The 27,947-nt window shown below is 41.1% G+C and overlaps 1 protein-coding gene across 1 annotated transcript in view; it reads left to right on the forward strand.

Annotated features, from left to right (window-relative positions):
- ZNF292 (zinc finger protein 292) overlaps positions 1-27,947 on the forward strand; it is a 60,052-nt gene that overhangs the window by 248 nt on the left and 31,857 nt on the right. The gene's annotated exons all lie outside the window — the stretch shown is intronic.

The following is a 27,947-nucleotide window of genomic DNA, read 5'->3' on the forward strand; positions in this document are numbered from 1 at the left end:
GGCAGATGGGGGGGCGCCCGGTGGCGGCGGCGGCGGTGGCGGTTGGCCGGGCCGGGGGCGGTTGGCGCTGCGGGACGGGCTCCCCCCGGGGTTCTCTCCCTTTCCCCCCCCCCCTCCCCGTCCCTCGGGTTTTCCCCTTGGCCGCCGCTCCCCCCCTCCCTGCCTCCTTCCCCCTTCCCCCGGCGGTCTGCAGGCCCCTTTGTTGCGCTCCGCGGCTCGGCTTTATCCCAGGGCCCTTTGTTCCCGGCGGCGGACCCAGGGCCCCCCCACTCCCCGCCGCCCTCCTCCTCCTCCTCCTCCCCCTCCCCGGGGGCCCCTTATCCTCCTCCTCCTCCTCCTCCCTGCCCCCTGCTCCCCTCCCCGGGCTGGGCTTTGGGGGTGAGGAGATGAGGGGCGAACCCCCCCCCAGCCTCCTCCTCCTCCTCTCCTTCCCTATCTCGTCCCCCGGCGCGGTGCCACCCTGGGCAGTGGGTGGTGGTGGGCTAAACTTGAGCCTCTGGGGATGGGAAGGGTCTCTTGGGCTGCCTCTCGCCCTGTCAAGGGAGCCAGGTCCCGCCTGGGGGAGAAGGTTCCCGGCTTGGAGTCGGGTGAGCACCATTGTGTGGGTGCCTGGGCTGGGCCAGGCCCGGGGCAGGGTCCTCGGCAGGTGCCTCTCCTGAACTGGTGACCCCGCCGAGCATCCCTCACTGAACAAACTTCATGGCGTTGCCTTCTGTTAGGACAAGCTGCTCCCATTTGGTCATGCGTGTGCTTAAATATCGTCCTCGTTTCTGTTATATATCCTTCTTCAGCCAGCATTGGGTATGGCACAACCTGTACAACAAATTCTCACATATTTTACTCCTGGAGCATTGAAATTTGCAAAAACTGCTTTAGCTTTAATCTCAATTTTAAGAATCAGCGTATCTGATAACAGTGATAACATCTATTTACATGTTGCTGCCAACCCCTCATGGACCATAGACAGCTTTCTAAGAGGTGGAATGGCCAGGAGTCAATTCAAAGATCGGTTTTACTCCTCTCTTATTTGTGATTTTTCATCTCTTCTTTTAAAGAGTTTATTCTTGATGGTAGCCATTGTAGCATGCTCATTTGCATGTCTGTCACTTCTGGATTAAACTGGGCACTACTTTTTGGTAACCAGGGAGATTCACTACTAAATATTTTGAGCATGTACCGTTCTCATATTTTATGTCACACATACAGGAGTTGTGTTTTAGGTTTTCTTTCATCAGAATTTATCACTCTGTAGTTGGGTAGAACGCCTGCGTAGAGGCACGGAAACGAGATTGGTTTACGTTGGCTCAGATCGCCGTGTTCTCAGCCTGTTCAATCTTTGTGACTACTTTCTTAAATTCATACGTGGTGAGGTGGAAATCTGGCTTTCCTGCCTCTGGCCTGCTTCTGACTTTTGAATGAGCTCTTCATGATCTGATGGGGTTGGGTAAGTGGGAATGAAGACACTGTTCGTGATAGCTACTGGGTAGATCACCAGTGTCAGCAGCAGATTTATCACTTAAATTATGCTTGCATGTGCCTAGCGAATGGCATAGTAGTTATTTGATTTTAAAGTTGATCAAAAACTAATATTATGGTTGTAATTTTAATGGCTGTTAATAGAGGTCCATTGTAAGGCCCAAATTCGTTAATTCTTTCTGAAACTCGCACCTTTTCAGAACAAGTCTTGCTGTACCAAAAAGTTACGTAGACATTGACTTAGATAAAAATCTGCGCTATCTGGAGATGTGTTACCGTCACTTCTATACCAAGGTTAGTGGGAAGGCTGTGTCTGTTTCTGCAGTCTGAAGACTGATGTGTAACACTGAGAGTGGAGACGTGCCAGGCAGTATTGAAAGATCCTGCTTTTCACACTTCAAGCTGAGGTCTAAGCAGATGCTCGATGTAACGAGTAGTAATGCTGTTGGGTGGGGGCTTTTCCTGCTGGTTCAACGGAGGTGTTTTTGGTTTTTTTAATCTGTTCACCTGTGCTGGTAGTGCCAAAATACCTCTTCAGTTTCTTCTGTGGTTTTAATCCTTTATTGGGACTAACACAAAATCGCGTTCGTGATCTAGGTAGTAGGCTTAGCCACTGAGCTTGCACTATGTGACAGTGGTTATAGAAAATTCATATAATGGTAAAAACCATCTCGGAAATCTGTGTTTTGAATAAGTTTAAGGGCATCTGCCATGATTTCTATAATCAAGTCTTTAAATATATATGCATAAAATAATAATAATTGGACTGTCCATGTGTACAAAACCGAGCGTCTTTTTAACATCCAAAGTCTGGAAGTGTTGTGCTGAAGAAGTATTTTAGCGTTTATCTCAGTGTGACTTCACCTGCGTGTTTTGGGGTTGTTTTTCTTTCTTTTCATGCTTAGTTTCCAGGCATGAAATAACTACGCAGAACTTGGAAATCTTGTGTCCTTACTTTATTTTGCCAGGTGTTGACGCTGAAGGCCAGCAACCACATAGCTTGTAGCTGTAAATTGATTTTTTTTTATTTTTTTTTTTTTTTTTTAAATAAAGTTGGTAGCATAATGTCTGAGAAATAAGCGTATTTTCATACTGGAGGAAGCTAAAGAATCTGCAGTAGAGCACTGAAAGATACTTGGATTCAAAGGCAAATAAGGGATTTAACTATCCTATTCTCATTAAATGAAGTGGGAGATGTACAGCCAAATCCCTTAACTAGTTTTTAGAAATCTATTTAAACTATTTCAACTATTATAACCCAGCATTGTAGATTAGTTGTTGGAAGCACGGAAAAACAAGACCCTTACACTAGAAAACCTTGCGCCTTGACAGAAAATAATGTTATTCCAGAACATTTTTTTCTCTCATAAGAATAAAGTTTACTTTGATGAATTTTATATGAAGTATTCCATTAGCTATAAATATTTGGTTCTGTCTTCACTGCTGACTGCACAGTGAAACATGACAATTATTCTTAAATTTTAAGTGGATTATAGACTGTACCTTGATCCTCTACCATATCTGCATAATTGTTGTGTTCTCCTTTGTCAGTATGCGGTAGAGAGCATTATTTTTAGTTGTTATCAAGCCAAATTCATTGTTACAGATATATGTAAAATGACTTTTTAATTGTGGTTCATGCTCTTGTGTTGCAATTTCGTAATTAGCAAATTCGTGGCAAACAGTTATGTTGTCAACAAGCAGTGTGTGCTGACGGGGGCAGACAAAACAAGCATCTTCAGCTGTAGCGACTAGAAATTGAGTGTGTGAATTTTGCAAGAATTCAGAATGGTCCAAGAAGGGAGTTGTTCTTGTCGCCATGCCGTAGCTGGTTAGATTCTCTTCAGACTTTGCTCTTCAAGGGTATCTGTTGATTGTATTCAGTTACAGAAGAGCAAAATGATTTTTATCTGTTTTTCCCCTGAGAGCTAGGGGAACGTGATGCCACTGGGCATATTCAGTAAGGGCTGCGCTCCTTTCCATTGCTCGCTGACCATGGTAATCTTTATTTTCTTAAATGCCAAATTGGTAACAAAATTTCTTTCCTAGCTAATTAGTTGTGAGGTCTTTGGGGGTACCTCTGCTTACCCTGAGTATCTTTCTGTAGTTGGCGTGTTACATCTTTGGTATTACCAGTGTTCCCTCTGTTATTATTTTTGACTTCTCATCTGTTTTCTGAATCTGCTTCAGAGTTTCTTTTTTTTGTTTGTTTTTGTTTTTCTCTTGCTGTACTTTGTGGTACAAACTCTCCCAAACTATGAGGTTGTCAGGTTTGTTGTACTGATGCGCAAGTTATCAACAAATAGTGAGCTATATTAAAGCTATGAGAATAATCTGGGCTGTTGTGCTGTCCTTCCTCAAGAACTCTGCCTGTACTTCTTGCCTCATCTGTTGGTTATCTTGTCACTGTTTTCTGCCTATTATGAGGAAATCATGTGTTAAAATATGCTAGCAAGTAAGTTTAGCCCTTAGCACAACACATTAATATCCTTTTAGTGGAGACGGTTTATTCAGTATTGGCTGTTGAGCTAGAATCTCCTTAACACTAGTAGCAACATCAAAATGCTGATGGAGAAATTTGGAGGAAAAAAAGTATTTTGGGCTAAATACTGAAACATTTTTTTAAAAAGCTTGTTTTTACCAACGTGACTGCTCCCTGTAAGCATGCAGTGTTTGTTCCTGCTTCTTTAAGCTCATATTTATTGTGTATTGAGGTACTAATGAAGTATTAGTTAGGGACCACTTACGTATTGGCCTACTATAATACCTTAAGGTCCTACCCTACTTCTCCCCCCCTCCGCTCGTTTCTTAACATGCTAGGTTAGGTCTTGATAATGTTGGGAAATACTAATTTGATAATCATTAGCGAAAACTTTATTACTTTATTGTGTACTGATTACAGGTAATCACCAGTGATTTGTCTGTATTGGAGGTTACTCTGATTTTCTTCTTATGCCTGAATTGTCGTTCAGTTTTTATAGCTCAGACTCTTCACAACGTTATGATGCTGTCATGTTCTTCACTGTTGTCATCTTCCTCGCTTTTAGTGTTTATATTCTCAGCTTTCTCTTCAGACTCAAAATGACTGAAATCATCTTCAGTTTTGTCCATAGAAGTTGGAATTAAAGCCTTTCTTAAATCCTTCAGCTACAACTTTTGGATTTATCCAAACCCAGTCTGTCTTAATCTAATGACAAAAGAGTGCTTCAGTAGGCGTCTTTATTTTTCATGTCAGAGTTAGAGTACGATCCCTTGCAAGGAGTCATTGTATGTATGAAGACCTCAGCAGTCTTTGAAGGACTTGTTAGCTATTTCATCAAGCACCTGCAACTGTGATGTCCTTCCTCCTGATGTGACCGTATGATCAGTATTTACTGGCAGTGAAAAATACCATCAGCAAAATTTCAGGTGCTCTTCTAGTACAAGACGTTTCTTCTTTTTCTTTATAGCGTGCCTGGTTGCTTATTCCAGACAACATTCACCAAACTCTTCATTAAATGCGACATCCCACCTTGATTTTGCTTGGCTCAACAGCTAATCATGGTCTTTACACGATACAGTCACTTTCTGCTGGAATAAAGTGACTTTTCGGTGAAATCAGGTGATGGATGCTGGCAAGGTAAAGCTCTTCACTTGTAGGCGGAAACCATGAAGGTGCATTATTATGCATTAACCATTGGTGGCCTAGAGTATTTTTGGTGGAATGGTTTGTGCTCTTGCTATTTCTTGAGCTTTCAGTTTAATGATTTCCTGCGTAATCGGGTGTCTGTCTCTCCTTTTGAGTATGCACAAATTCTATAGTTTTCTTCCATTTTTTCATGTGAAAAGTATTTTCTTTTGAGTCCAGTGAGTGATTTCTGCACTGAGATAACCCTTAAAGGCTTCTGTTTTGATGTTTCCATCTTTGCGCTTTTGCTTCTACCATGCCGTTTCTTCCTGATCTCACGGTTGATTTTTTTTTTCTTTACGTACAGTACCACTGTGGGTGTAAGATTCACATCATGATTTCTAATACTTTTCTGTATCACAATAGTACCTGTGACCTCTAGGTGATCTGCCATTCAGGAGACACAGCTTCCAGAAATCACAGTGAATCCTCTAACTGGTAGCATATCAGACAGATTCCCAAGTGTGCAAAGAAAAGCAACTGTAAGCGCTGCATCACCTTGTTCAGACTTTGAGCTGCTTCAGGCGTGGTTCTGTGCCTTCATCACTATCGGACCTGCCACGTTAAGTCACATACTACCTTACTGACCTGAAAAAAAGACACCCCCTGGTTTTTACATTAAACTGTAAGAGTCGAGGGAATTGTCATCTTTTCAGATAAATATGGTGTGTGTGCCTATCTGGGCATAATGTGTCCGTGTGCTTAGAAAAAGCACCCTCACAGTTTAGGGTAAGTCTAAGCAATGACCTTAATTGTTCTTAGTTTTTGTCCTCAGTAATGGCAGAACTACTTAGCGTTGTGCCAGATAGGAGCTGTTTTTCATTAGAACTTCTGAGTTCTGTCCAATAAGATGTTTTTTCTAATTAATAAGAAATTAAAGTGTATCAAAGTAAGTGGATGTGATTGAAATAGTTATTTTTTTTTCTACCTGTGAATCTCTTTGAAAATCAGAATCACATTGATATGCTTTTCTACTCATGCTAAGCTTTCTGCTATGCTGTCAGTCCTTTTCTCTATCTTGATAATTTCAGTCAAATATGTTTGAGCATAAAGGTTTGGGATGTGATACGTATGGACTTCTTGGGATAGCTAGCGTGTTCAGGTGGTACGTTCAGTTTAATGTGTATTTCACTCACATCTTATATGTGATATAGCTCACGTCTAATCACCTTATTAAATGTATTTTTCTGTAGTTTATTTGAATTATTACCCAGTTACTTATTAGCTTACTTGGACAGCTAGAACTTGAGCAGTTAGTTTTAGATGTGTGTGTGCTTTATAAACTGTGTATGAAAAAAGCCAAATCTTTAATAACGGCCTTCTAATAGTGTTGTTGGGCAGGTGACAGGGACTCTACCTCAGAACTGCCACTAACATGAGTTTAAGATCTACTGCAATAGGAATTGTATTTTCATTATTGTTTCTTTTAATTGCTGTCAGCGTAAAAATAACAATTTATTCAAAGCCAGGAATAAAAATTTCTTCTTTACTAAAAACTCTTCGAATAAAGGTAGAAGTTGAGTCAAAACGGTCATGATAATGCTGTGTTTCAATTTCAAAAACTTTCCTTTTGAAGTAGCAGGGTTTTGCAATGTATTCCCCATACAGAACATGCATCTGGAAGAGGTCTCAGTCATATAGACTGTGATTCAAAAGCAGGGTTAGTTTTTGGTGTAAATACTATAAATGCTTGTTTAACCTTTTCTTAGAAAATTCTGGTAAGAAAGATTCCCAAAACTCTATAGATGGTATGTTTTGGTTCAGTTATGCTTGTCTGTAAAGGTTTTGTTTCCCTTGCTTCCTAACTTAATCTCTAATCTCTTGGGGGAATTTAAGACTATTATGACTTATCCTATCCCTGATAGACGTGGAAAGTAGCATATTCCTTTCCTGAGGGATGCAGCATTTATGTTTTCAAAGCTATTTCTCAGTCCTTCTCCAGTCATCACAGTTCTGAACAAACAATTCAGTAAGAAGGCGACGATCCATGTAAGGCTGCCTCATAGTTACCCTGATGCAGAATTTTTGCTGGATTAAAGTTACGCAATGTCTTTACTGAAGTTAAGAAAGTCCTTCAGCAAGCTACCACTTCTCTAAGAGGAAATACTTTCAACCAAAAATTAATACTTGCTGGGTATGAAGTGTAGATTAGCTAGTTTTGCTCCATAGTATCCTTGACTCTTGTTGATCCTACAAAGATGGGGAGGTAAAAATTAGGGATCTTGTTTTACCTAACCCTTCAGCTATTTAAAAATAAAATTCTGAAGACCTTACTGTAGACTTCAATTTAACCATAATAGTTGGCAGCATTTGCATATATACTACTATAATTGAACATTAGGTATTTTCTGTACTGGCAAATATATTTCTGCTATTAGTTTTTTTCCCCACAAATCCAAACTTTTTTACCCCACTTTTGAAGCAATATCAATAATGTTTAGGTTGCTTTGTAAAAGGGCAATTATCTAAGCTTCACTGGTTAGAAAACAAAATAGTGAATATGGAATATCTTTATTGTGCAGGACTGCACAAGGAGTATATTTTCGGTAATATTCATGTTCAGTAAGTCATCTCATTGTATCAAAACGTCCATGTTGTGTCTCTTGGTTTCTTGTAAGGAAGGCACGTATCTCTTTGTTCAGGACATTTTCTCTGAAACTTTTTGTTATTTTGTTAGAGAATGAACAGCTCATGACTGTAAAACTTCACGGAAAGCAGCAAAAAATGCTCTTTTGGAGAATCTTTGCTTCCATTGTGACTGAGTAACAAGGAGTTTCATGTGGCCTTCTCCACTTTGCCATTTAAATGATATATATGGTGTGTATATATATATTTACTCAAGACTTTATACATACATGGTCTATATTGTAGGTGATTCTCTATAAGACTTCACTAAATTAGGGATCAAACTGGTACCACTAGTAGGAGGCAGCAAAGTGTTATTTCTTAAGTGTTACACAAGCCATAGATGCTATTTCAAATTTGTGTATGTATGGAGCGTATCGTCAGGAAATAGTGCTCCAGGCATTGATTTTATATCCTTTTTATTATTATTATTATAGTACTGTTTATAAAGGCCTCTGTGTAAATCCTTGAGCAGTTACAGTACAGCATGTTATAATGCTTCAATTTTTGTGAGGGAAGCTGGCATGACGTTCTTGTGTCATCGGCTTCTCTTAAATAGAGGTGTATAATGACTTGGAAATTTAATAGGTAAAAATGTGGCTTAGAACTACCTTGTAAAATAGTGTTCCCTGTTTATTAGGTCTGTGCCTTTGTATATGTTAAGAACTTAATGTGTTTTAAGAAGCATGCAGGTGTTTTTCTGAGGTGGGGAACGCTTTTTCTATTCTATTTGCCTTTCCAAATATGCATTGAAGACAACTCCGTCATATTGCTTCTGGGATCTTTCATCTCTAAGGATGAACTGCACTGCTTTCATTTGGGAAGAGTTAATCTAATGATACCTAGTACTCGGCAGAACAAAGGCATTCGTAAAGAAAGGCATATGTGACATCAAAAAGGTGACGGGACTTTATACAATTATTCCATGACAGTAAGACTGATCCAGTAGGAAATCGGACTAAACCTGCAAAAACACCGTGGCTGTAAATTTTGCGGGTTTATTCCAATCAACTTTTTTCTTCATCTTCTCTTCTATAGCAGTTATGTAGTCTTGTAGTACGTAATATTTCTGGCGTGATGATTCCCTGTCTGCAGGTATTTATTCTGGTGAGCAGGTAAATCACGTTTGATATTTATGCATCCAATGCACTGAATACCACTTTGATGAATCAGTGAAGTACGTTCAGTGACCAGGCATTAAATCAGATTATGAATAAGGAGTTCCTCCGTCCTGTGGTCACTGCTTGCCTCAGGAATTTGTGATAGTACACTATTTTGTAACAGAACAAACACAAGGAAGAGGACAAGAAGAGAAAGTATTTAGAACCCCAGAAGACAAAATCTGAGCTTCTTTCTTTTATCATTGGAGGGCAATAGTTATGAAGAGAACAGCTGGGATAAAAATCCATATGAATACATAATAGTGAAGATGAAAAAACGTACGTCTCCACATCCTGCAGCCCTGGAACTTGTGTACCGATCTAGTTGAAACTGGCATGGCAATTAAATCCTGCTTCTGGATACCCAGGCAGACTTTACAAACCCTATCGGTGTGATGGCAGGAGCTCCCAGTTCTGCTACGGGCTGTTAACAGGGGAGAGCATAATCTTGGCTCCTCTCCTTCCTCACACGTGGACATAGTGGCTGTACCTTGGCACTGCTGTAAGGGCACACTTGGTTATTAGACTCCCTGTGAATCAGGCAGACACTGCCTTGTTCTTGCACAGGAAGTTTAGATCAGATGGAAGCATCCTCTGGGATGCCAGTTGGACTGTACTAAACAGGCAAGCTAAAATAACAAGTAACCTTTCTGCTGAGGAGGAGATCATCAATTAGGTTCTCATCAGAATTAAAAAAAGGTTTGAAATAGTCCTGGAAGAAGTTGCATGCAGCTGATAGACGGCTAATGCAAATATGTTAAGCAGATGAACTACAGAAATATTTGTAGTATCTCGTTTTACTTGACCCAAGAGAACAGGTTCAAGTCATCTATATTCCAGGAAATGCACATATTTTCAGATTAGTAATAGTTATTTTTGGCTGTCTTCCTATTTTTAATCTGCCCATATGCCAGTCTGATAATTAAAAGAATAGGTAAATTACATTTCCTGGCAGTGGATAAAAGTTTACTGTAATGAACATCCCACCACATTCCTGAAATGCCAGTTTAATAGCCAACTGCTGAATATTGTTTTTAACTAAACACACCAAAACATGAAGGTTGGGAGGACAACATTAATCTGAGGCCTGAATGAGAACTCGAGTAGAGAGAAATGTAGCCTGGGACTATTGTAACTTCACTCCTTATGTAAGGACGCAAGAAAAAAATCATAACTGCTGACAAGATCAGAAAGAGCATATTGAATGCAAAACGTTAAAAGATTAAAGGCAAGCTTAAAGAAGGATAATTTCTGCTTTCTGCTACTGTGTGTGACAAAGGATGAGACTTAATGAAGTCATTTCCTGGTATTTTAAGTAATTACCTTTTTTTTGAAACAGTTTATGGATGTAAGCAGAGACCGTCCATTCATTTTGTAGGTAATTCTAGTTCTGTTCTTAAAACTAGCTGGGTTTCAAATCATAATCAAAATAGTGACTAAAAATTAATGGGAAGAAAGGCACCTTTTATTTTGCCTCTCAATAATTAGCAGTCTGAGCTCATGAAGTATATGCAGCATGTCCTGATGCAAAACATACAGCGTGCTTGCTCCTTTGACGTATATCTGGGGAGAAAAGCATCTCTCTATCAATTAACAGCAAGTTCCGTGGTTGCTAATTAACTTTCCAGAGAGAGTCATCTCCGTTCCTCGCTGTCTTTGTGATATTTTCTTGGTGATGGTAGGCGACGTAATTATGGCTCTGAGAGTTGTAGCAGCCTTGAGTCCCTCAAGCCTTTCTTCTGTTTCTGCGTCTGTAGCGGCTGAGGTGCTTCTGTCAGCCCCTGCTCCAGTGCAGACTCTGCCTTAGAAATGTAAATATGTCTTTGGGTGACATTCTTGTGTCTATCTTGGTTTAGCATGGGTAATTTGGGACAGTGGTACTTTGCTGCTATTGAAAGTTGCATGCATTGGAAAACGCACCTGGATATGTTTTCCTTTGTTATGGCTGTTACTTTACCTGCATAGTGAAGTAGAAATAGGTGGGTAAGAGTGTCCTTACATATTGACTTGTAAGAAGAATTTAAAATCTAAGTTAATCTTAGTATGAGTTTCTTTGTCAATCATCGTTACATGGATTCTTCCTGCAATTAGTCTTAAGTCTCTTTAACGTAGATGTGCAACCGTGAGGTGTGAGGTATAATCACGTACTTGTAAAGAACCACCAAGATCATAAATAATGCCTTACATGATGTAAACAAATGTAGGGAAAGGAAGAGGGAGTTCAAATAACCATTGTAGTCCTGCATCTTCAGGAGTAATGAAAGCTGTTTAGTTAGTACATGATCATGGTAACTAGAGCTGTGGTGAGATTTATAAAAGACTTCCACGAACTTCCAAGACTTGCTAAATAGATGCTTATCTGTGAGAATGTTCTTAGGCAAGGGCAAAAAAACAAAAGTAGCTCATGGCAGTTATCATTATTGTGTAGACAACACCAAGCTGCGTGGTGCGGCCAGCACGCAGGAGGGAAGGGATGCCATCCTGAGGGACCTGGACAGGCTTGAGAGGTGGGCCTTCGAGAGTCTCATGAGGTTCAACAAGGTCAGGTGCAAGGTCCTGCACCTGGGCTGGGGCAATCCCAAGCACAAATACAGGCTGGGCAGAGAATGGATTGAGAGCGACTCTGAGGAGAAGAACCTGGGTATGTTGGTTGATGGGGAGCTCTCCATGAGCCGTCAATTTGCGCTTGCAGCCCAGAAAGCCAACCGTATGATGGGCTGCATCAAAAGCAGGGTGGCTAGCTGGGCGAGGGAGGGCCATGAGGGATCAAGGGGCTGGAGCACCTCTCCTATGAGAGGCTGAGGGAGTTGGGGTTGTTCAGCCTGGAGAAGAGAAGGCTCCAGCGAGGCCTATATAAGTAGCTTTCTAGTACGTAAAGGGGGTCCTACAGTAGAGATGGGGAGGGACTCTGTCAGGGCATAGAGTGATAGGTCAAGGGGTAATGGCTTTAAAATAAGAGGGTACGTTTAGATTAGATACAAGGAAGAAGTTCTTTATTGTGAGGGTGGTGAGGCCCTCTCCAGAGAAGCTGTGGATGCCCCATCCCTGGAGGTGTTCAAGGCCAGGCTGGATGGGGCTTTGGGCAACCTGGGCTGGTGGGAGGTGTCCCTGCCCACGGCAGGGGGGTGGAACTGGATGATCCTTAAGGGTCCCTTCCAACCTCATGATGATTTTGTCATTATTCACTTTTTATCTTTTTCCTCAATTTCCATGTTTTTTAATTTTCATGGGATGGTATTCAAGAAACTTATTTTGTATAATAAACGACTACGTATATTGGTTTTATGTATACATTATATACAATACATATTTTGTACAGAAGGATGTATGAACATGTAGGGATTGAACACAATGAGAAGGTGAATCATTCGTTGCAGGGTAATTGATAAACTTTACTGGATTTCAGATATATTCTAATTTTTTTCATTACGTCAAAATTGATTAGAAATTAGTATTAGTTCTTTAGCAGTTACCTTTTCCTGGAAAAGTTATTTCTCTGAACTAACTTACTGTTGTCTTTGAAAATCTCCAGAAGGATAGCTTTCCTTCAGTATGGGTATACAAATGAGTTACTGTGAGATAAGCATACAGGACGTGATTTCCTGCTGTTTCTGTGCATCTCCTTTTCCCTTTATGGTAAGGCTTAAGCATAAACCTTAGGTCTGCGTCTTCATATTTTTGCAGTTCTGCAGCAAGAAAATTGTGCCATTGTAATGCAATGTATTCTTTGTGTTCTGGTGTGATAGACAACATTTCATCTTTACGGGGCTGTTCTGAAAACTCAGACTGAAGAAAAAATGAAGAGGGTGGTGAGAAGAGAATGTTTATTTAAAATGTATATATTGTATATTGCCTGAGGCTTGCAGATGTATGGAATTTTGCAATGCTGTTTTGCAGATTACCTTTAAAACTGTTCAGAAAACTGTAAATAGGAAGTGTTTGAGCTAACACCTGAACATATCAGTTCTTCAGAAGTGATAGTCATTGACAGCAGAGCGTGGATACCTGCGTGTCCGGGTACAGCAGGTACCATAATAAATTTCAGTGCCATCACGCATGTGGTACTTCACACTGAGTACAGAACGGGCTGTTTGTATTCCAGAGGAAGGAGAAACATCAATAGAGGCAAGGTAAATGTATTCATACACCAACAAAAATATTTTTGTGAACATCTGTGTTCAGTAGATGAATGAGAAGGTAAATGGTTGAAAGCACAGTTTTCAGATAACGTAGCATATCCATAAAAGTTGGGTGCACCAAAATACTGAGCGCCTGTACGTTAGTGCTATGGGTCAGACCAGAACTTTTTTTTGAAAGCGGTGGTCTCGTCACCCCTGCTTGCCATACATTATTTCACAATATGGAGCATTTTGGCAGTGTGGAAATCGGCTGCGTTTGGGGTGAAACTAAACCAGGAGCTGTGCCTCAGAAGTGATTGCGGGTGGTCTAATTCAGCCAGTACTAGGTTATCTAGCTACTGGAACCAGCTGAAAGCTAGCCCCAGGTGGGATCTCTGGTGGTGCTGTCAGAGTCCAGTGCTCTCTGACCAGGTTCTTTCAGGTATCCCGTGCATGGAAGGTGTAACGTTTAATATCAGATGTACTTATTGGAAGATATATGATGTTACACGGGATTTTGATTTAGAAAAGCGATACAACAGTGCACTGAAATAACTATACAAACACAGTACAGCAACTGCAGTAGATGGTAGGATCACAATATGAGTGTGCCCGTTACTGGTCTCTCTGTGCTTCACAGTCACAATTCTGGGTGTCTCCAGATGCTGGGGAGGAGCGTGTGGGTTGAAGCCAGCTCAAGCCCACTGCTCTGTTCAGAACTCTTCTGGTTGTTTAGACATTATACTGTACTTTGGGCTGAGTCGTGTATTCTCTCCCCCTGCCACCCTGGCTAACTCAGGGAGACATTCACACTTTCTTAATGAACTTAGGGAGAAAGATTTATTCCACCAGTTGGTCCACTCATCTGTTCATAGCTGTTTATCTAAAACCAAGGCCACTCTCCAGTCCCCCTTGTGCTGAGGTAAAATCAGCTTCTTTGCAGCAGCTGTGGTCAGTCACACCTGGCGTTATTCCCTGAGCTGCACAGGTACATCCTCCTTGCCCATCTCCGCAGAGCCTTTTTCTGTTGTAGGGGTTTATTGGTCAGTCACATTCCACCCCGAGGGGCTTAGGCAGCCACAGGCAGATATGTTGTGGACTCAGCACCAGCTCTTCTGCTGTATGGATCCACCTTTATTGCACTGCATTGTGCTGTAGTCACTGCGAGCTCTTTGTGGACCGGCAGTTACCTGCAAACTCACATGGTGTGTAGTTCTAAACTTTTTGCTGTTAATCTGCATCTCTGAATGAGTCTCTCTTGACTTTGCTGAGTAGTGTTTGGATTCGCTAATTGAGTGCTTAGTAATCTTGACTTTGCTCTGCTTTTAACTGCAGGATAGAGCAGGTGATGGTGTAAGGATGGGGGTGTAGAGCAGATGGAATTTCTTGTTTGAAGGAAAAGGTAAAAACAGGGAGGGTTGGAACTGCTGCCTTTCAGCGGAGAAGAGGAATAGTAATGGGAAAAAATCGGATAGTTCTGCACTCTGCCTGCAGAAACTGAGAATGAAAATAATTGCTTAAATGCAATCTTGTAGTAAGTGATAGAATTGAGAGGCTGGCTTCAGCCCTCCCTTCTGGGCACAAGTCAATATCTCCATCAGAATTAAAGCAACATCAGCTGACTCTTCAGCCAAAGACATCTTGACTTTCTAGAGCTGTGCTGTGCTGAACAACTTCATTGTGAAACAATTCAAAAGAAGCATTCAAAATAAAAATAGTACATCAGCAACTTAATTCTGAAAGGTTTTGAAAACTAAAACTGAGTAAAAAATTGGAACTGATGTTCTTTCATCATGTGTTAATCCTAACCATAATTTAGATAGTACCTGCACAGTAGAAGAGGTGATTGTATTTGATTATGTAATCCTTTATTTTATAAATGCAGTCTTATGTTCCATGCCTGCTGAAGGTTTGTTGTTCTCTTCTGGATTATATGGCATGATAATACCAAACAGGTAAGAGCTAATTCTCTCACAGTGTTTGTGTAGCTACAAAATTAAGATAACAGCGGTAATCATTGGTAAACAAATACAGAATCAGTTAACTGGTATCAGTCTTAATTTCCATAATTAAACTGGTTTGGAAATGAATTAGAAGTACAGCTCTGTGTTGACCTGTTGTAAAAACAACCTCTCCGTGAACAGATCTAAGTAATGAAATTAAAAACTAATTTTGTTGACTTCTTGATATGATCCGGTTCTTTATTTCAGCATATCTGTGAGGGCAGGGTCATATCAGAGGTTTCTGTTCTGTCTGAAGCTTTTGTGAATGTCTATGGCTTTGTCTGATTTTTGTTCTAGGCTTAGAATCCCTTTGCATATAAAGCATGCCAACTGAAAAAGCAAAAGGAGAACAGGCTGTTTGTGTGAGCTTTTGTGTTGGAGGCAAATGTGAAATGAAAGGAAAGGTGGGTTACAGTGGTGGTGGTAGGGGAAAAAATACCTTGATCCTGCGGGTTGATGTGTCACAGATGTGATATGTAGGCAAGATAATGTAGAGGTGTAGCTTGCTCTTTAAAACTCCTTGAAAATCATCTCAGTCACAGTACTTATTTAAATGTCTTCAATACTGAAGTCTCACAGGAAATCTGAGGTAGACTTTGTTTAAGTTAGATATTTTATTAAGTTTTCTTTAACGTGTGGAACTAGTTCAAGAACTATTCAAATTTCTCCTTGAATATTCCGTTTGACTGACACTTCAGTAGTCCATCCTCCTGCAATGTGGACATTAATGCTTGTTGCATCCCAGTTATTCCTTAGCTGCTTCTAGCTTCCTTCTTGTAGCAGCAAACCCAAATGAACGTATGGGATCTGTAACTGAAGAATGCTTTTAAAAGCATCAACTTCTTCTGTTTATCCAAAGTTGCAAATTATAGACAAGTTTAAGCACTTACCAAGACTCCTTATACATGATGAAAGGTTTGTTCTCCATCTTCTGGTAAAACCCTGAACAACAAGGAGAGAAACCAGTTGACAAAAAAGGTGGTCTTCAGCTTTAAGTAGCTGTACATCATTGAGGCTGAGAGTGATGATATTTAAACACCTATAAAGATTGTTCTGTTGTCCCTTTAGGTGTAACTTTGCTGTGGGACTAAACAAAGAGGTCAGCTGGTACAACTGGTGCATCAGTACCAAAGCCTTTTGACTCCAGAGCCTCTGGACTCTTGCCCAAAGTCCAACTTTGTTCATAAACTATGGTAAGCTGCACCTTAAAAGTAGGCTGTTACCAGCTTTCCAGGAACAATGCTGTCTTCATCACATGCTCAGTTCTTTGATGGATGCGGTAGCCAGTGAGGTTGTGCTTCAGTCTAGACCCAGTTTTACTCTGAAGAACACAGCCCTCAAAAAAGATTTTCATTTGAATGGGGTGAATGTCTAGCTTCAGCCCAAGAACCAGCAAGACGATACCAGCCCAAAAAAGTTTTTATCCCGCTGTTGAATTAGACATCAGCGACATCAAGATTGCATACCTACCTACTCGATCAGAATGCGGATCAATTCAGATGCAATTATGCTCCTCATGTTTTATCACCTAGGTTCAGGGGCTCTGTCGGGAATTAGGCTGTCTTGCAATTTGTAGCATTTGATTGCTCTCCGGTACCCCTGCTCTGATGCTGTTCAAGGACTTGTCACCTCTGCTTGCACATTGAGAAATTCCCTCTTGAAGAGGGAAGAAAAAATATCCGTTAAAAGAATAGAGAGCATTTCCTCCTGGTGTATTTATTCCCATAAAAAGGAGTCTTTCTTACAATAAACATTCAGTGTTTTTCCACTCCTTTGATAAAGGCATTTTATTTCTCACCATGTTGCTCTGTCCCTGGTCTAAGCAATAGGTTTGTTGTGTATAATAGCTTTATTTTCATATTGCTGTTCACACGCTATATAATAGTTTGAAATATTCTAACTCATTGATCTGTGAAGTACTTTGGGTTTATGTGGATTTCCTGTAGGTGTTGTGCTGATGAATCTATCAGTATTAAAAAGCACCATTCTATTTATTTTTAAAGAAACGCATTAATCTCATCTTGGAGCAAGCATATAAGCCTGTATATTCATGAGACAGTTTTTGAAGCTTCTCTATATGATGTCCTACCTGCTGAAATTGAAATTCAATTGCCAATTTCTTGAGATCTCAAAATACTTTGGTGTCCACGGAATCACAATACATGCACTGCAATGTTCTCTGTTGTTTGTGCTCAGTTACCCTCTCTGCTTCCTTCTCAGAGTGCTGTACATCTGAGATAGATGCATCAGTATCTTTCATTTAAGGTACTGGTCCCGAATGTAAGAGCTTTCAATGACCATGCGTACCGTGTAAGTGACTGGCAGAGACTTTGAAGTCTGAGCATAGATGTGTGCCTCTATGTGTGTTTCCAGCAGTGGTGAACAGTTCATCTCGCAGAACCGTGGAACTTCATTGGTGTAACAAATGGCTCGTGGTGTCGTCATTCCCTGATGCAGAAACAGCTCACTTCTGGAAGTGTTACTATAAATAAGATCTTCAGAATGGAGTAGTTATTCGGAAGGGACCTACAACAATCACCTACTCCAGATGCCCTGTTTGAAAGACTGTTCTGTTTTCTTTTGAACCACAGTTAAACAGCCAATTAGTTGCAGCTCATAACTGCTGCACCTAAAGAGAAGTCAGCAGTGTGAAACATACGTATAGGAAATACTGTTTCAAAGAGAAGCAGATTTGGGTCTGGGGAATGAAAACTGCCTTAAGGTTACGGCCCCTTGGAGTTGGTATTGGGGGTTTTTAATGTACTAACTGGGCTATTTTTTGTTCTTGAATAGTAGGCAGTTCCTTTGTCAGAGAAGAAATAACATCAGAGAAATGACCTAGTCAGACTTCTAACTCCTTACGTTCTGTTAGTGATCATCTGCAAGGTACAGAGATGGATGAAAAAGGCAATAAAATGAAATACAGATACATGAAGGGGAATAAATTATTTTTATAAAGAGATACGGTAAATCTCACTTGTCTGAGCTTCAGTAAAATTATTCTTGAAGTGTCAAGACCAAAAAGATGGCAGTTAGTGTTAGAATGAGGACAGGTAGGATGCTGGATATTGGGATACAGCGGGTGACACTTGTTATCAGTTGAAGTTTTGGTAGGAGTGTAAAGCTTTCTTTCAGGATTACATTTTAACTTCGTAACCCAAAAGAGTGGGTTGTGCTAGCAATACAGACTTGGATGGCATCGTCTCTTCCTTTCTCCTTTCTTCGGAGGTCAGTATGGCTGCATTGTCGGTGTTTGTCACACCCAGCAGCAGTCATTTAGCACAGGAAGACTCTCAAAAAAGACACGATAAGCATTTTCATGTCCTTAGAGCTGCTATGTCATCTGGCATTGCCTGGTTCACCTGGCACATTGTTGCATGCTTTAGTAACTTGGATACTGACAAGCAGGAGGCATCTTAGCCTCCTTATTGTGCCTTATATTCCTAAAAATGCAGCTGTGTCAATTCAGAAGGCAGTTGTTGCTCAATTAAGGTAGTACACGTGAAATTTAAGGCAGAGAGGTGAAATAATTGCAAGCAGATAGTAATGTGGGGTTCCTGAAGGTCAGGGTATTAAAGTTACTGAAACTCCTTCTGCGTAGTTCAGTAGCTGACCACAGCCAATATATTTCATGACCTGAAAGAAGTAAATACAACAGCCTTTATATTTCCCCAGTTTGTATGGAAAAAGAAAATGACTCGGATGATGAGTACCACTTGAGCAGTACTTAAGTGGAGCAAACAGTTGACAGCACTTCAAATGCTATTCCCGCTCACTTTCGCTGTGCATTTTGAAAAGTCAGTTTCTGCCAACGAACATGAGTTTATAATGAGAGCTAATGTAGAAGACAGCAGTTTCCAAAGAATATGTATTTAAATCATATACATTTGCATATCTTGCTCTGCTGGTCTTATAGTCAGATAATAGTAGCACCACAGTAAGGTGATTTATCCTTCAAATGAAAAGAACTTTTTCAGGGTTCTGACTGATTGTTTACGTGTTTCTGTACGACGTATGTATCCCTGGCACTCCAAGCTAAATAAGGAGGATTGTCTGTTTTTCCCAATATCTGAAATGTAGGATTTTGACAGGAAACTTCTTTTACAAAAAGTACAAAGAAGGATAAAGATTGTGGTGGTTGATGTTTTTGAACTAACTCTAAGGCAAAAATAATTGAGATTTTTTTTCAAAGCAGTCTTGTGAACTCAAAGCCTTACAAAGGCAAACTTCAGAGGTTCAAATACAGAAGGAAAGTCACGGATACGTTGCTTCCCATCTACCTTCCCTTGCATTTTCACTTCTACTACCTAAGTTGTAATCTTCTAGGGAGGAAAAAGAATCCCACGGGTCAACGTTACATATTGTTTCACTAAATCAAGAGTAATGAAAATGTATCAGCGTTCTTCGAATGTAACAGTAGCGGTACACGATTGGATTAAAAATGGAGAAATAAAGCAGGTACAAGAAAGACTACAAAACCAGAATGGACCTGTACAGTGCAATGACAATTAATTCTTTGGGGTTTGTAGCTAGTCTTGCTGCTTTGCAAATAATGCCTGAGAGTGTCGCTCTGGATAGCATGCGGTTTCTGTAAGAGTACAAGCAACTGTTCCTTGTCTTCAGCCAAGCTGCATAGTCACATACTGAGGTGGGAGAAGAATACAGAAGGGAATTAGAAAATTAGTTCAGAAGACTCCTAAAAGAAAGGAAAAGGAGAATTTTAACTCTGGCCAGTAGCTTAATTACTGGTCGCATTCAACTCATTATTAGGTATATGAAGCATACCTAACATACTACAGAAACAGCTGTGGCCAGTTCTTAATTTTAATTTTATTTCAGAGCAAATTCTGGTTGCGCATTTCAGAAAGCGTACAGTGTGCAAGTCTGCAAGGCAGTTAGCATGAAGTTCACTGCTTGTTAGTTGGTATTAGTGTTCTTAAGAGGGGAAATCAGATATATCTGTCCATGTTGTCCTACTGATCTCATGCAGTAGTTTAAGGGTCTTAAGACAACACTTTCCTCCAAAGAAATAATTCTGCATTCTTTGCTTTGTGCTGGCACAAGCACTTGAGTCTACACGCTGAATGTATTTGGGGAGCTGGTAGGAATTAAATTTTGTTCTGTTTCTCGCTGGTTAAGGATTAGCTCTGGTCACAGATTTCCTCAAGGTCCAAACAACCCTTACCCTATAAATGGTTATTTAAAAGATGATACAGAGTGAACATTAGGAAAGTAAAGGGCTACATAGGGCGGAAGTAAAGCTGCTAGTAAGCACAGAATCGCTGCTTGTTTAAACCGTCAGTAGTGTCCGTGATAGTGAAAAAGGGAAAGAAAATGTTGCACTGCTTATTGGAGTTTGTGGACTCTGGTGAAGTTGTGCAGTATTTTGGACTACTGCAACCCATGGGAATAGTGCAAGCCGTTTTCCTCATTGGACACACAGGATAGAATCTTGTTTATTTTTAGTCCTTGTCCTTTAAAGCATATTAAAAACTTGTACTGCAGAGAGACCGAAGAAGCTGTTCCTTCTCAGTTTGTGCTAACCTATGTAAAGCTGTTTGTTCTACCAGTGAATTGCATGTGGAGCAGTGAAAGAATGCAGGTGTTACCACACCCTTAAACTGGAGGAGACGGAGACAGGGCAGTGAATTGGGGTCACCTCTGCTCTGCGTAACTTGGTCTATACTGGGAGCTGGCCGTGGTGGTGGTGATTTTTGGTGGTTTTTGTGTTCACCCCCCACCCCCCCCCCCCAAGAGTTGGAAACTAAGTGAGGAGGACCGTGATGTTCTCCTATGCAAGAAACTGGAATTACTGGCTTAGACCTATACACTGTACTCCTTCCCGCTGCTTCTTGGGCTTTCTATTTTTGAAATCAGAATGACACCTCAGAGCAACGGAGGGGCAATGAGTTCATTGAACTCATAGCATTGCTTCGAGGACCTTGATCAGTATGGGTGTTTTGTGGGGAAGGGCAGCTTGTATGCCATTTGAAGAGTTAAATAGCCATCACTATATCAGCTAACATCAGGAAAAAAAATCAAAGAACTAGAAATGGTTTTCTTTTAAACAAAAGCCAAGACTTTGTGGGCTTACAGCCCACAAATTGGGTTCCAGAGTTAATTTTGTGGGCTGGATCCTTGTATTGAGACCTGGATTTACATATATTTTTTGTGTACGTGCATGTGTGTACATACATGTTAAAAAAAAATTAGCTCTGTTCTACTGATGCCTGTCTTGTTATATACCTCTCTCTGAGATGCACTGTTTTATGTAACCGTGTCTTTTCCAAGTCTAAAGCTTCAAGAAAAATACAAGCAGTGACAAAAAAAAATTCAGAACTTGCTAATCCTTAAATCAAGGCATGCTTTATGATAAACCGTAAGTATTGTAAGATATTGTAGATGTCCCATGAAGCTGGAAATTTATCAAGATACTGAAAGTCCGGGTGACTTCAAGTATAAAGTGCTATGACATCAGAAATTAAGTACTAAATAGTCACATTTTAAGATGATGTGTACCCCACGTTCGTTCAATTGCCAGCTGTATAGTGTAAAAAATCAGAGCTCCTGTAAGTTTTGTGGTGCTGGTACTTATCACATCTGGAAGATCTATTCCTGTACTTAGCTACTTGCTGCTCCTACTGACAGGTGGAAAAATGTAGTTGTTTGTTTTAAATTTTAAAAATTACAGATGAGTTTTGATTTGAGTGGGTTTGAAGTGAAAGTTCGTGAGCTTGGCTTACGTATGTCACAGATCCACTAGGTGTCTGTGTCAGCAAACACCCTAGGGTGCACCCAAGGGTGTCACACCCCCCTTATCTTAATCATTTTTGTAATTATGTAATGTTACTTACCTTAGCTGCTTAGATAATGTGTGGATATGGTGGGGTTTGTGTTTGAGTGGAGGTGTTAACCACTGGTTTCTGTGGTGGTGCCTATAGGTTTGGCCGTGCGCATAAAAGAAGTAGGATTCCTCACATTTATTGTTTTGAGGTTTAAATTGCTTCCTGCCACATCGAGGGCAAGCACAGCAGTCGTACCTGAGAGAGGAGGAGCACTGGCATAGCAGCTTGAAGATGAAGTGTGATTTTTTTTTTATTTGCGTTCATATAATGCTCTGTAAGAATTCCCTAAGTCGCATGACTCTGGAACGTACCAAATTTGATAGGAGTCCATGAGAGAGTTTATAACTTGTAACTTCACTTACGCTCTTATTACAGATACTTTATTCTTACAGTCTTCACCACTAATAAGCATCTCAAGTCCTCTTCATCCGCCAAAAAACTATGCACTGTTTCAAATAATAAATGATTCCCTGTTTAGCTTGGCTTATTCCTGTATTGCTGAACTTAAATTCTTACATACCACAGAGTATGTATCTTGCTGTATAAAATTTTCAGTTGTCAAGTAGTGTAGTTTTGAGCTTTACTCACGTGGTATGTTAGCCAGAAATGTTTAGATGTGGTTGTCTTGGTCTGTCAAAGTAATTGATAAGGTGAGATTTAGAGCAGGAGTATAGTTTGCTTGTAGGGGAGCTCTAAGACTTGAGTCTTTTTGAGTTATTACAGAGATACTTTACAGAAAACACACTTTATGACTTCCATCTTGGAAACTATTCTAATTTCTTAAATTTACTTATACCTTCTGTGGTTGTTTAAGCTTATTTGGCCAATTCATTTTTTTCAGATAACAAACAAAATTGTCTGGTTTGAGAATAGCAGAATTGCTGTAGTCCCAAAGGAAGAAAAATGTAACTGAAAGGCAACTCGCCTTAATACGATCAGCTGTGTATGTATTTGCATGTATGTGAATTTGCATATACGTTCATGGAAGAGAGAAACTTCTTTACCCTTGAAGTGTTGCTGGAGGTTGTTCCCCTGCCACATCCAGTTTGGTATTTGGGTATGTGAAGGAGAATTCGCCAGGCGTTGCGTTTCCTAAGGGATGCATCAAGACAGAGTGTTCCAGAGTCGCTGCTGCAGTGCCTTAGGTTCCCTGCTCAAGCTGCTGCATCTTCTGGCATCGCCGCTGGCCATCTTTGTTGACATTCAGCTCTTGGCATCTTCTTCTAACAAGCCCCACGTGGATCAGCTTTCTGCCCAGCGGTGGGACCTGGCAGGCCTTGACCACATGCTTAAAGCTGCAGCATGCTTCGTTTTAATTCGCTCGCGGTCGGGCTGACGATACAAGCCATGAATGAATGAAGCTTGCCCTATTTCTTGAATCAGCCCCTTGTGATGCTTCTTGTGAAGATAGCTGTGCTTTTGGATCAGCCAGTGACTGACATGTGCTGGAGGAGAGGTTAGTGGTGATTTGCCAGCGAAGGGTGAGCCCTGCCGTGGTGGGAAGGTGTCGGGCATCTCAGGGAGTGCTGCTGTCACCTCTCAGATTGGCTGTTTGCTCGGGCTTGTTCATAACGAAGCAACTGCTCCGTGGCTTGGAGTTGGCTTCACGGGGGCCGTGTTGCTGCTGCTGTCCGTGTGCAGCTCTTTAAGGCTCATCTCTGACTTGACTGTATCACGCTTGTTGCTCGGACTCTTTTCCTGCGTGGATGTGCTGGAGGACAGTCACTGAAATAGAGACTTTGGTGTTTGCTAGATTAGTGTGAAAGGCATGGCTCACCTGTGTCCCCGCTGTCTGTCGCTTTCCCTGTCTGTTAGTCCTCTGGGCATAGGCAGGAATGGAGGCAGCAGTTCCAGGCACGTTCCAGCATACCGAGGCAAGCTTGCCTTTATTCAGCTGTCTACAAGGGTAAAGAATCTGAGCTGAGGAGCTGAAGAAACATGTAGGTGTGGACTGCACATGTGAAGCTCCAGTTAATAGCAAATAATCCCTTCTTTTTGTATGAGACGGATTTTTCACACAGCTTCAGTGTTGTAGGGCTGATCTCAGCAGAGGAGGTTGCCCAGTGTAATGCTTGGGAGTAGAAACACATCCTCGGGTAGGTGCATTGCTACTGCAAGCATTTATGTAAGCATTCTGATAAAGATTGACAAAGATAAAAATGTATTGTCTGAACGTTACCCGTGGCTAAATATTTTCCACAGCTGAAATCACAGAAAATCACAGATATAGTATTTCTGTTTTTTTTTAATTGTACAAATTAAAATGCTTCCATTTTTTGAGCATTCTTGTGTGTAAGCTGCAGCTGAAATAAAATGCAGCCTTGGTCTCACAGAGGAACAAAACTTTGCTGCTGTGCTCTGAATAAAGCACTTGGCTTGATTAACAAGCATGTCCTGACTAGGGAGATAAATAACTTAATGAGGCCCAGGGCTGGGGGTAAAATTCTTTCTTTTTATGGTTGTAAACGGAACACAACAATGATTCATTAGCAAAGCAGAATGTATTTGATTTTCTTTGTACAGTGGCAGTGCTGTATAGTCTGGGGACATGCAGACAAGGAAATCTGTCATCCTGAAGAATACTTTTGAAGGGCGTGGTGGGCGTAAGTGCTTAATATAGTTCATGTAATGGCTTGGAAGTGGTGATCTATATACGCGAGATACAAATAGCACTATTTAATGCTGAAATCGGTGTCACTGTGTTATAGTGCAAGCCTCCCTGCTTGCTTTATGCGGTGTGTTTGCATCTGTACATGCTGCTTTTTAAGAACAGTGGTGGTAGTAACAGATGACCAATATGCCGAATAATTTTTGGAACTTGCCAATTTGTTGATTGTCTACTTTTAATTTAGTTGCTTACTTACAAACTTCATATTTTCAAAACAATTTTATTTCAATTTATTAAGCTAGACTTGGACTGGAATGATGTTGGTAGGACTTTTGTACGTTCTGCAAGTGCTTCAGTAATTCCTACTCAGTCCAGTTTTATGGTATTAATGACTACATGATATTTCTGTAAAGTTCCTGATTACTTGGGAGAATCCCAGCTGGGTTCTGTCATAATGGGCCTGCAGTCTTAAATACTCTCCCTGACTCAGATCAGACTGTGATAGTGCCTACTTGGAGATTTTTCAGCATCCTGATTACCTACAAGCTCTCTTTTTCCTGTCCCATGAAACTTGAGATCTTCTGATCTGGTTGTTACAGGTCTGTGTGAGTGGTCACTTTTCAGGGATTGCTTCAGTTTCTGTCTACCAGGGCTGTTAATTTCTTCTTCTAGGTGTTGCTGTCTCTTTGCAGCAGCTGGCCAGAATCCTCTTCAGTCACGCTTCTCAGATAACCAGTTGCTTAAGTTACATCTCTCTGCTTCCTCACTCCCTTTCTTCTGTCCTCTCCTGCTCAGCTTCGCACTTTGAGGCTTTCGGGATATGCTGTTGTCCTGGTTTGGCAGCTAACTTTGAAATGTTCTTTCCTATGTCAAAGCTTGTGTTAATCTTGTTGCTTGCTGTGGACTTCTGAAGATGCAGATGGGCCATACATTGAAAATCAGATTTATGTTTAGCAGGTAAACCTAGTGTTTCTGATATTAAACAGGATTCCTAACTTGATGTATCAAATGCCTAAACACAAACTTATCTTGCTGGCAGAAACTATTTGGCAGATTTAAGATGGCCAAGTTGGCTGTAAAGGATTTAAACAATCAGCTGAATAAAAGTAAAGGGCAGCGTATGCAACCTGGTACTGCCGTGATCTGATATGTTAATTACTACTAAGTTGCATTTTTTGTTGTTGTTCACTGATAAGTCAAAAAAAAAAACCACCCTGATTCAAATTAATCAAAATGGAATGTAATTCATGATGACAACATTAGCTTTAATAATTCATGCCTAATTATGAAGCTGGCTCACTGTTTTAGCGAGGTAGCATTCCATGCTAATGCAGAGAATTTTCCTGGCTAATTTAAGAATCCGTATGTACAGTAAGCAATGCTGAATGTTTTATTACCACGTTTGTTCCTCGCTTACTCATAATGTCACCAACAACTTTCGCATTTTCACCAGAGAGGAAGAATTGCTTCTTTCAAAAAAGTGTAAAATTAGTTAAGCTATGTTGTTCATTTTTAATGCAAAGTGCTTGCATGTTGCTTTTTCCAGTGCAAAAATAAGTCATAGCTGAGCACTTAAAAGGAAAAGTTTATTCCTTTGCAGAAAAGGATTACAAAGTTATTCTTTTTCTTCTAAATTTTGAGTATTGTGTACTGTAGTGTGTGAAAGGTGCTGCATTGATTTCTCTGCTGTGTTCTTAACGAGAAACAAACAGGTTAACGAGAGAACTTCTTCTTCTGCAAGACTGGCATTCATATAAAGCTTCAGATCTGGTTTGTTCTTTTAATGTGAGTACTTCTGTCAACTCGACTAGGTGGAGAAATTGCTGTGCATACTGTCCAAACAATTGCTTCTTGACCCAAAAAGTGAATGATGTAAAAGATATTCTTATAGTTTTTGTTCTTCAGGTTTGCTATTTTACCACTAGTATCCTTAAACACGTCACCTAGGACAAATCAGTAACTGAAATCGTAGTACGTCTGGCTACGTGAGTATTTGGGAAGAGGGGGACTCCTTGCTGGAGTTTCTTAAAAGATGCAGGTAGAGATGAGTAATGAGTGGTGTTCCTCAGGGGTCAATATAGGGACCAGCACTATTTAACATCTGTCAGTGACGTGGATAGTGATATTGAGTGCACCCTCTGCAAGTTTGCAGATGACACCAAACCGTGCGGAGTGGCTGACAGGCAGGAGGGAAGGGATGCCGCCATCCAGAGGGACCTGGGCAGGCCTGAGAGGTGGGCCTGTGCAGATCTCATGTGGTTCAACAAGGCCAAGTGCAAGGGTTCTGCACCTGAGCTGGGGCAATCCCAAGCACAAATACAGGCTGGGCAGAGAATGGATTGAGAGTGACTCTGAGGAGAAAAACCCGGGTATGTCGGTTGATGAGAAGCTCAACATGAGCTGGCAGTGTGTGCTTGCAGCCCAGAAAGCCAACTGTTTGCTGGGCTGCATCAAAAGCAGCATGGCCAGCAGGGTGAGGGAGGTGATTCTCCCCCTCTGCTCTGCCCTTCTGAGACCCCACCTGGAGCCTGCGTTCAGCTCTGGGGCCCCCAACACAAGAAGGACGTGGACCTATTAAAACAAATCCAGAGGAGGGTTATCAGGGATCAAGGGGCCTGGAGCACCTCTGCTGTGAAGAGAAGGTCAGGGAGTTGGGGTTCTTCAGCCTGGAGAAGAGAAGGCTCCAGGGCAGATGTTTTAGAGGCCTTCCAGTTCCAAAGGGGGGCCTACAGGAAAGCTGGAGACAGACTCTGTCAGGGAGTGTAGTGATAGGACAAGGGGGAATGCATTTAAACTAAAAGGGGAGATTTAGCTTAAATATTAGGAAGAAGCTCTTCACTCAGAGGGTGGTGAGGCCCTGGCACAGGTTTCCCTGAGAAGCTGTGGATGCCCCATCCCTGGAGGTGCTCAAGGCCAGGCTGGATGGGGCTTTGGGCAACCTGTTCTGGTGGGAGGTGTCCCTGGCCGTGGCGGGGGGGGGGGGGGGGGGGGGTGGAAGTAGATGATTTTTAAGGTCCCTTCCAACCCAAACCATTCTGTAATTCTCTGATTCCTTGAAGCTGACTTCTTGTTATGGTCTTGTTATTCTAGTATAATGATCATAATTGCCCAAGGACGCAGAAATAGACATTTGTTAGCACTGGTGACTTGTTTAACCTGGCCTCTTCTGCTGCCGCCTCTTTCTTGCTTCTGCTGTATTTTGCTCTCCCTTGATTGCTCTGCCATGATCTGTGGTGCTTTTTAGCCGCTGTTGTAAGAGGATCGTGTTGTTTGTTATAGTAAAACAGACAATATTCCTGTAGGATCCAGGGTTCCAGCAGGGAGCACTAGATGCTGCAGAAGCTGTCTTCTGCTGCAGCAAAAGGTAGAGTATGTGACTTCTTTTAAAGGTGACTTTGTATTGAGGCTTCCTTTTAAGCTAAAATCAGTTTTAGTGCAGCTGTTT

The sequence above is a fragment of the Cygnus atratus genome, chromosome 3 (genome assembly GCF_013377495.2).
Source record: "Cygnus atratus isolate AKBS03 ecotype Queensland, Australia chromosome 3, CAtr_DNAZoo_HiC_assembly, whole genome shotgun sequence".
Taxonomy (NCBI): domain Eukaryota; kingdom Metazoa; phylum Chordata; class Aves; order Anseriformes; family Anatidae; genus Cygnus; species Cygnus atratus.